We start from the raw sequence: 11,398 nt of genomic DNA on the forward strand, positions 1-11,398 counted from the left end.
CTTATTTTGATATTGACTGAAGAAGAATGTGTTTCCACTCTACAGCTCAAATCATGCCAACAAGCACAGTCCCAGGATTGATTGGATTCTTGACTTGCTAAAAAGAAAATCTTATTAAAACGGGGCGCTTAATTTTTCAGTTATTCGAGAGGGGCGCTTATTCTCGCGAGTACGGTAATCATCGGAAACGACAGTAATAACAAGACAAAATGTCGACAGAAGAAATTATAGTTAACAAAAGTAATCGACAAAACAACTATTATAAAAACGACAACACTCATTCACAAAAGACTAGTATCTAAACGACCAAGCTACAGTCTTTTCTAGTTTCTCGAATTATAAATACATAACGGCAATAGTGGCTTAACTTGGTTCAATATCATATTTTTTTTAATCTTTAATGCTTTTAATGAATTTGTCTTAAAAATAAATAACTCGTATCTAAAGAATGGTGTTTTCAATGGCTTGACAAGGCCTTCAATCGTTGTAAGTGGCAATCCACAAGTTAAATATCAGCTTTTTGACAATGAATATGCATTGTCTGATATGTCATTGTTTATGTCAAAACGTCGATAACGAAAAACAATCTGAGACAATATATCAAGTCATAATATCAGTCTTAAAGAACTAAATGACCCAATGAAGAACTATACTTGAAACCTCATATATATTTTATTTAGGATTAAAGTTCATATAAGAAAATACAATATTTCTCTATCCTATGAGTCAACCGCTATTACAAAATTTAATTAGGCTATACACATAGGCCTCTTACATTGTAGATTAAGAGTGGAGGCGTTTTCTTATCAAAAGCCTGGTGTTACGAATAAAACACAGCACCATGGAATTAGCAGGCAGAAGTATTTACTACCACGATACATATCTAATGTAGTATTCTGCTTATTATATTGGCAATTACTGGAAAACAAATTACTATACACTCATTTACCGTATATATCGGTAATTTTTGGTATTTCAAAATGTATGCATAGCCGTACATTCATAATATGATGACGTTGGGGGTATTGAATCCGAAGGCCTTAGAAAAATGTGCTGTTTTACTTTCGGGAATTTTTTTTAAATTTATTGCACTTCCGACTAAAAATGCAAATCAGAGCTTTCTCTATGATTAGACTTGGATATATAAAGTATCATATCAATTTTAAACCAACAATTAAAAAACATCGTGATCGATAACATACAACATCGATATCTATTGGATACAAAGAATGTATTACTTATTGTTACGTTTAGATTCGTCTAGTTGTTGCACGAAGTTTGACTGTAAATGAAGTAGGGTAGATTTCTCAAGAAACGTTAACGGATTGTTGTGTGTTCATATCTTAATCTTGGGAGAAGCTGCTCCCAAGTACATCGCAATGTGCTGTAAGGCCAACACTAATGCTAGGGTTTCCTTTTCCACAGTTGAGTAACAGTTCATCAAATTTATTTGAGAAGGAGACTGGTGTTTTAATTTCACCATCGTCCATCTGCATACGTACTGCACCAGATCCGATGTCACTAGCATATATAATAAGAGAAAATGGTTTAGAGAAATATGGGGCTATCAACACCAGCTCACCAGTCAATATCATCTTCACATGACTGAACGCATCCTACACTCTTTTGACCACTGATATGTCACATTCTTTCACAGAAGACTTTCATGTGTGCCACTAACGAAGAGAAATTCTTACAAAGTCTTCTATAGTAACCTGTCATTTCCAAGAAATTTATTAACTTCTTGTCCGTTGGGAATTAGCATGTACTGCTTTCAATTTACCACACCCAACGACGTGTCCCAAAAACACTACTTATGCACATGCAAGCTCACTTTTTGCAAGATTAACTGTCAAATTAGCTATTTTTAAACGCTTAAAAACTCTCTGATTCTCTCAACATGCACAGCCCATGTATCACTGTAAATCATCAATGTTTGTAGTATCTTCTCTTCAAAAGAATTCCTATTCCTGTATTTAAAAACAAATTTCAATTCAGAAAATCATAATTCAATATTTCTTATATACCGATCATATGTAGGCCTATGCGAATTTATTTTAACTTTAATAATTGAGATTAAACCTGTCGATAGAAATCCCGATCGGTAGTGGAGGTCTAGATTTGTGAGAAGAGCATGCGCACATACACTTGGAAGCACCGCTTTCATTCCAGTGTTAATTGGCTAATACATAGTCCACTTCACTGATTCTCTCAACAATCTCATAAGGTTACTAGGTACTTTAGCAACTAGCAAACTTTCATGCTTTCATAGGACCACGGACCAGTGACCATAAGTCAACTCAAACGGGCTGAAACTTAACGATTCCTGTACACTTTCTCTCACCGCGAAAAGAAGCAATAGTACTCCCTCGTCCCACTCACGCTCACTTTTAAAACAGTACGTTCGCAACATATTTTTAAGAGTTTGGTAAAATCTTTCCATCGCGCCCTCCGACTGAGGATGATACGCGCTAGAATATACATGTTTCACACACAAACACACACACATCAATCAATGTACTGTACTGTAGTAGATTGTATGAAAGTCGTGTTTATGCAATATCATAAACTTAGTTTTACTGTATATCAAAAACATTAACAAATATTTTATTTGTTCAACTTTTTTTCATAAGGTATGGATCAAAGCAATGTACAGTAGTTTACTGTGCAAAAATTGCTTTTATGCAGTAATATTTTTCATAAAAACCTCAGTGCTAATGTATATCCATAGACATAACAAATATTTTATTAGTTCAACATTTTGTTTATAAAGTATGGTAAATGCACTGTAGTACATTGCGTGAAAGTTGTTTTAATGCAGTATTATAACCTTGGTGCTACTGTATATCAAAAAACATCAACATATATTTTATTATTTCAACCTTTTATTTTGGGCAAGCAACGTTTCTATGCAATAAATATATTATTAGTGAGTTCAACCTTTAATTCATAATCTATGGCATATGCAATGTTCAGTAGTAGATTTTGTGATTTAAAAAAAAATTAATGAATAATAATTATAACTATGAAAGCTGTTGTTTTACTGTATATCAAGACCCTTAACAAACACCTCATTATTCATTGCATTAGATTATTGTATGTGAAAATTTATGTTATGCAACATCATAACCTTGGTGCTACCTTATATCAAAAACATAAACAAAAGTACTTCATTAATACACCTGTAGTAGATTTTGTGAAAATTGTTGTTTTCTAGCAATAATATCAGAATTTATAAAGATACAATAACCAATATTTTTTCAACGAGTTTTAAGATTATATTCATAAATCATATTATAGAAATGCAATGTACAATATTGTAGTATGCATGAAATTATTTTCTTGCAATGATACCACGCCCGGTTCATGAAAACATTTGTGCTATATGAGATACCATAACAAATCAGTCAGTTTAAAACTGTGTTCAGTAATATAAGACTTGTGTTTTGATGAAATGAAAATCATTCTGGTCGTTTCAGTTATTTTTTATGTTCTGTGTTACCTACTTCAGTTGTAATAATTTAAGCACGTCATTTATGTGCATAGACCAGTGTCCACTTTCCAAATAAGAATCCCTACTTCCACAGTCCCCAGATGTTGCCAGTTTAAGACTTGTATAAGAACGTAAAACATAAAAGTAACTACAGGCTTTTACTTGCTCAAAATATATGCAATGTGAACATTACTGTAGATTATATTAAGCATAAAAAATTGAGGAACAATTAAAAAATATTCAAAAGCACACAAACTGAACATACTAGAGACAAGAAGCTTTTGTGTTTTTATAATTTGAATTTTAAGGTGATTAAAAATGATTTTAGATACATAAGGGAAAAATACATTTAGTATATTAATTCAAGTCCCATACTATTGAATATTATTTATATGCTTGTGTCATTGTTTGCTGTGTTATTAGGTGATTATTATCTTAGCTTAATTGTGAGATAATAAAAAACACTCTTTTCGCAGAGACTTTACAATCGTAACCCAGGTTGATGATCCTAAATTAATCTTTCATTACAAACTGAAATTATTATAATGATAGCAAAAACCACCATGAAACGGATTATATTGTTTCCCCTCCCCCCAACATTCAGATGGTAATACATTTCTAACGTCGTCTTTATTTTGATAGGTGTCATACTTGTCAATAGTGGGAATAACAAATTACTGTGCATTTTCCAATATATATAATTGTGAATTTCTTTTAACAATACAATCATATGCAAGTAATGCCCTCTATTATACACCAAGTTCGTTATGATGGATAAAAAGATTCAAAGTGTTAATAAACTAATTGTAGGCTAGCCGGCTACACACTATTCTTTTGTTTAAAATGGTTTATATTTCTTAAATAATAATAATAATAATCGTATTTTTTATTCTAATATATTTTAAAGGAATTTGCACAGTAACAAATTAACTGATCTGAATGAAGGTGCCTTCAATGGTTTGAAAAATCTTGAAGATTTGTAAGTGGCAATCCTCTAATAATCTTTAATAATCTGTTCTCAATAAATAACACATAAAACCAATAATTGAATATATATATATATATATATATTGTTATTGATCACATGACGAGTATAATCTACAGATTATGAAAATCATACAGATTATAAATTTCATGACAATCGATGTTGTACCAAGAATGCATTACTTTACAAATAATTAATTTAACACAATTTATTATTTTTACACATTACTTATTTTATATAAAATATTGATGGAAATGAATGAAAATACATCGGTAAATACATGTATGTATTACATAACCTATGTAAAGAATATCATTTTATGTCGGATTATGTATGTTTTTAAGGATCAGAAAATCAGTAATTCACGGTGTATTGAAACTCACACTCAATACATAATTATTAGTCAATGTTGTCAATTATGAAAGAGATATGCTGTGAAGGAAGGTCCCCTTGAAATAGAGATACCCCTGTTAAATTGACGGGGATACTTACTTAGTGTGCCAAATGGTCAATTTAACACAGTTTTCTATAACTACCATAGGGACAATTTCACGTTTTCGGTTAGTGTCTCTTAAATAGGGGGCACTCTTATTCAAGTGTCACACATGATATTATTAAGGGGACATTTTGGTTCCGAAAGTTTCCACTGGTATGGATCTACTGTACAAATAAAATCGATGAATTACTGATCTGAAAACCAGTAGTTCACGGTATATTAAAACTCACTCACATAACGTTGTTCAACTATATTCAAAATAGAACTTCCTGGGACGTTTTCTTGTGTACAACATTTCTAATGCAGCAGCGATCGTAAAGCAGCTTCGTCACTGCAATCGAGTGATTTTTAAGAGACTCGGACTAGGATATTGCGAACCATGCACATGTGGCATCCGTATATAATATTAAGAGTTAGTTGATGAGTGGGTTATAATTTTATTATCAATCCCAAAAAAGAGCTGTCTGGTACACGCATCTTATGGATATTTTGAACATAAAGACACCCTTTATTATTATCATTACTATCATTATTATTATTATTATTCAATGGCCTTTATAATTACCAGTATGTCATTATTTTATGTGTAAAAAAAAGAAAAAAAATGTTATTAAACTAAGGAAAGAGAAATGAAATAAAAGTGGGTGCAACTCCCACAAAAGAGAGAGAGAAAAAAAGACACTCTTGACCGTATCTATATCATTGGTGTTACAAATAAAAGACAGCATAATGGGATAAGAAGGCAGAAGTCTTTACCAAAAAGTTACATTTTTACTGTAGTATTCTGAATATTATATTTGAAAATTACTAGAAAATACTCATTGATATATCGGTAATTTTTGTCGTTTGCTTTCTTTTAAGGTATTTGTCTTATAACGAGATATCTCATGTAAAAAATAATTCCTTCAGTGATCTAACAAGACTTCGAACGTTGTAAGTGAAAATCCCCAAGTTATGATGTATCAGTTGTTGAGATTTTGATAGTCCACGCAAGTCCAATACTATTGAATATTTTGTATATGCTTGTGTCATTGTTTGCAGTGTTATTAGGTGATTATTATCTTATCTTAACTGTGAGATAATTTTTAAAAAACACTCTTTTTGCAGAAACTTTACAATCGTAACCTGTTGATGATCCTAAACTAATCTTTATTTATAAACTGAAATGATTATAATGATAGCAAAAATAATGTTGATGTCAATATCATTAGTTTTGTCAGAGGAAATTTTAAATATATTGATTTTTAATCTACTAAATAAATCCAGTAGAGTAGATGCAATACATGTTAAAGGAATACTATTTTTCCCCACCCACCAACATTCAGATGGTAATACATATTGAACGTCGTCTTTATTTTAATAGGTTTTATACTTGTCAATAGTGGGAATAACAAATCACTGTGCATTTTCCCATATATTTAATTGTGAATCCGTTTTAAAAATGCAATCGTATGCAAGTAATTCATGGTGTATTCAAACTCACATTTAATACATAATCGTTAGTCAACGTTGTTCAACTATAGTCAAAATATAACGTCCTGGACGTTTTCTTGTCATCAACAACCAACATTTCTAATGCACTGCAACAACGATTGCAAAGTAGCTCCGTAACTGCGATTAAGTGATTCTTAAGGGGCTCGGACCTGGATTTTGTGTATAATTTGCTAAGTTTGCATCACACATTAGCGAGCACATGGTATCCGTGTATAATTTAAAAAGATGATGAGTGGGTTTTTTAATTTAATTATTAATCAAAAGAAAACCCAGTCTGATACACTGTGGAACGCATCTTCTCTATTGATATTTTAACATAGACACACTTGACCGTATATACATTATAGGTGTTAAGAGTGGGGTTGTTTTCCTTTTAAAAAAAGTCCTGGTGTCACCATGGAATTTGAAGGCAGAAGTATTTACCACTACGCTACATTTCTACTGTAGTGTTATCCCAAAAACACTACTTATGCACATGCAAGCTCACTTTTTGCAAGATTAACTGTCAAATTAGCTGTTTTTAAACGCTTAAAAACTCTCTGATTCTCTCAACATGCACATCCCAATTATTACTGTAAATCATCAATGTTTGTAGTATCTTCTCTTCAAAAGAATTCCTATTCCTGTATTTAAAAACAAATTTCAATTCAAAAAATCATGTTTCTTATCATGTTTCTTATATAAAGATCATATGCATGCAAATTTATTTTAACTATAATCATTGAGATTAAACCTGTCGATTGAAATCCCGATCGGCAGTGGAGGTCTCGATTTGTGAGAAGAGCATGCGCACATACACTTGGAAGCACCGCTTCCATTCCAGTGTTAATTGGCTAATACCTGATTCATACACTTCACTGATTCTCTCAACAATCTCATAATGTTACTAGGTCCTTTAGGAACTAGCAAACTTTCTTGTAATGCTTTCATAGGACGACGGACCAGTGACCATAAGTCAATTCAAACGGGCTGAAACTTAATGATTCCTGTACACTTTCTCTCACCGCGAAAAGAAGCAATAGTACTCCCTCATCCCACTCACGCTCACTTTTGAAACAGTACGTTCGTAACATATTTTTAAGAGTTTGGTAAAATCTTTTCATCGCGCCCTCCGACTGAGGGTGACACGCGCTAGAATATACATGTTTGTATTAGTGAGTTCAACTGAACTTATTCCTGTATGGATTAAAGCGATGTTCGTAATGTATGGCATGTAATCAATGTACTGTACTGTAGTAGATTGTATGAAAGTCGTGTTTATGCAATATCATAAACTTAGTTTTACTGTATATCAAAAACATTAACAAATATATTATTTGTTCAAACTTTTATTTATAAAGTATGGTAATTAATGCACTGAAGTAGAATGCGTGAAAGTTGTTTTAATGCAATATCATAATATTGGTGCTACTGTAAAATAAACAATATCAACATATATTTTATTATTTCAATCTATTATTTATAAGTTTTGGGCAAGCAATGTTTCTATGCAATAAATATGTTATTAGTGAGTTCAACCTTTAATTCATAATCTATGGCATATGCAATGTTCAGTAGTAGATTTTGTGATTTAAAAAAAAAATAATGAATAATTATGAAAGCTGTTGTTTTACTGTATATCAAGACCCTTAACAAACACCTCATTACTCATTGTATTAGATTATTGTATGTGAAAATTTATTTTATGCAACATCATAACTTTGGTGCTACTGTATATCAAAAACATAAACAAAAGTACTTCATTAATACACCTGTAGTAGATTGTGTGAAAATTGTTGTTTTCTAGCAATAATATCATAATTTTGTGACTACCTTTTTCCTACAATATATTAAGATATCATAACAAATATTTTTTCACCGAGTTTTAAAATTATATTCATTATTCATAATATAGAGATGCAATGTACAGAATTGTAGTATGCATGAAAATTATTCTCTTGCAATGAAACCATACCCGGTTCATGAAAACATTTTTGCTATATGAGATACCATAACAAATCAATCAGTTTAAAAACTTTGTTCAGTAATATAAGACTTGTGTTTTGATGAAATGAAAATTATTCTGGTCGTTTCAGTTTTTTTATGTTCTGTGTTACCTACTTTAGTTGTAATAATTTAAACATGTCATTTTGGTGGATAGACCAGTGTCCACTTTCCAAATAAGAATCCCTACTTCCACAGTCCCCAGATGTTGCCAGTTTAAGACTTGTATAAGAACTCAAAACATAAAAGTAACTACAGGCTTTTACTTTCTCAAAATATATGCAATATGAACATTACTGTAGATTATATTAAGCATAAAAAATTGAGGAACAATTAAAAAATATTCAAAAGCACACAAACTGAACATACTAGAAACCAAACATACTAGAGACCAGCAGGTTTAGTGTATTTAGATTTTGAATTTTAAGGTGATTAAAATGATTTTAGATACATAAAGAAGAAATACATTTAATATATTAACTCAAGTCCCATACTATTGAATATTGTTTATATGCTTGTGTTATTGTTTGCTGTGTTATTAGGTGATTATTATCTTAGCTTAACTGTGAGATAATAAAAAAACACTCTTTTTCAGAAACTTTACAATCGTAACCCAGGTTGATGATCCTATATTAATCTTTAATTACAAACTGAAATTATTATAATGATAGCAAAAATCATGAAACGGATTCTATTGTTTCCCCTCCCCCCCCCCCAACATTCAGATGGTAATACATTTTTAACGTCGTCTATATTTTAATAGGTTTTATACTTGTCAATAGTCTGAATAACAAATCGCTGTGCATTTTTCCATATATATATAATTGTGAATCTCTTTTAATATTACAATCATGTGCACGTATGCCATCTATTATAGACCGAGTTTATGATGGATAAGAGTGGAGTTTATATTTTTTAGCTTGAGAGCAAATCCATGTGTGAACAAGATTCAAAATGTTAATAAACTAATTGTAGGCTAGCCGGCTACACACTATTCTTTTTTTTTTAATGGTTTATATTTCTTAAATAATAATAATAATCGTATTGTTTATTCTAATATATTTTAAAGGAATTTGCACAGTAACATAACAATTATCTGATCTTAATGAAGGTGCCTTCAATTGTTTGAAAAGTCTTGAAGAGTTGTATGTGGCAATCGTCTAATAGTCTTTAATAATCTTTTCTCAATAAATAACACATAAAAACAATAATTGAATATATATATTGTTATTGGTCACATGACGAGTATAATCTACAGATTATGAAAATCATAGCGATTATAAATTTCATGACAATCGATGTTATACCAAGAATGCATTACTTTACACATAATTATTTAACACCATTTATTATTTTCACATATTACTTATTTTATTTAAAATATTGATGGAAATGAATGAAAATACATCGGTAAATACATGTATGTATTACATAACTTATGTAAAGAATATCATTTTATGTCGGATTACGTATGTTTTAAGTATCAGAAAATCAGTAATTCACGGTGTATTGAAACTCGCACTCAATACATAATTATTAGTCAACGTTGTTCAACTATAGTCAGAATATAACGTTCTGGAACGTTTTCTTGTCAACAACAACCAACATTTCTAATGCAACAGCGATCGCAAAGTAGCTCCGTAACTGCGATTAAGTGTATCTTAGGGAACTCGGACCAGGATTTTGCAATCCATTTGCTAAGTTTTCAGCACACATTAAAAGTAATTACATTTATAAATCTTAATAACATATATAAAAATCGATTATGTTAGTAAATTACGATGGTGATAAAAAAAGACAATGTTGATAGTATGATAATAGAAAACGATTATGACTGGTGATGATGATAAAGTAGACTCGATTATGGTGGCACATCACTTACCGTCTTGCTCCATCTTGGCAAATTCCCCAGGAAACATGCAACTCAGTCGATTATTTGTCTGTCGTCTGTCCGTTCATTCATTTGTGGGTTCTTTTATTCATTGAGTAAGTTGGCAGCACACATTATGCACATGTGGCATATAATTTTAAGAGTTGCTACATTGTATATTTTAGTTGAAACTATATAATTAATTGATAATTAAGTCGTGTTTCTGACTAACCAAATGTCAATTTGTTTTTACATAATAATCTATTACAAACCACTTCCCAATGTTCACGTATTATCGACAATACACCACATGAATTATCGATTACAAACTAATACTCTATATTGATAAAAAAAAAAAACAATATAGTAGATATCGTGATCGGTTACATAAGGAGTATTAATTACAAATTTTGGAAATTATACCGATCATACAGATTATCGGTTTCATAACCACCTATCATCTTGTTTTGTTCACGGCAAATTCCACTAGGCAACGTGCAATCAAGTTATTTACGGTGCTAATCAATTCATTGATACAAGTGATCAAAGTATCATGGCTGTTAACATTTTAAAGGGGATGGCTGAATCATGCGGTTAAGAATGACAATGATAATAATGATGTCATTGAAGATCCAATTCAATTATAAAGATCACTTTGTTATTTCTCTTTTAAGGAATCTGAGATTTAACAGAATAACTACTTTTACGCAAGGTGGCTTCACTGCAATCGAGTGATTTTTAAGGGACTCGGACCAGGATATTGCGAACCATTTACTAAGTTGGCAGCACACATTATGCACATGTGGCATATAATTTTAAGAGTTGATGAGTGGTTTAAAATTTTATTATCAATCCCAAAAAAGAACTGTCTGGTACACTGTGGAACGCATCTTATAATATGGATATTTTGAACATAAAGACACCCTTGATCGTATCTATCTATATCATTGGTGTTACAAATAAAAGACAGCATAATAGGATAAGAAGGCAGAATTCTTTACCAAAAAGTTACATTTTTACTTTAGTATTCTGAATATTATATTTGAAAATTACTAGAAAATACTACTCATTGATATA

This window comes from Anneissia japonica, unplaced genomic scaffold (genome assembly GCF_011630105.1).
Source record: "Anneissia japonica isolate Jap-2015-1 unplaced genomic scaffold, ASM1163010v1 scaffold287553_len60052_cov202, whole genome shotgun sequence".
Taxonomy (NCBI): domain Eukaryota; kingdom Metazoa; phylum Echinodermata; class Crinoidea; order Comatulida; family Comatulidae; genus Anneissia; species Anneissia japonica.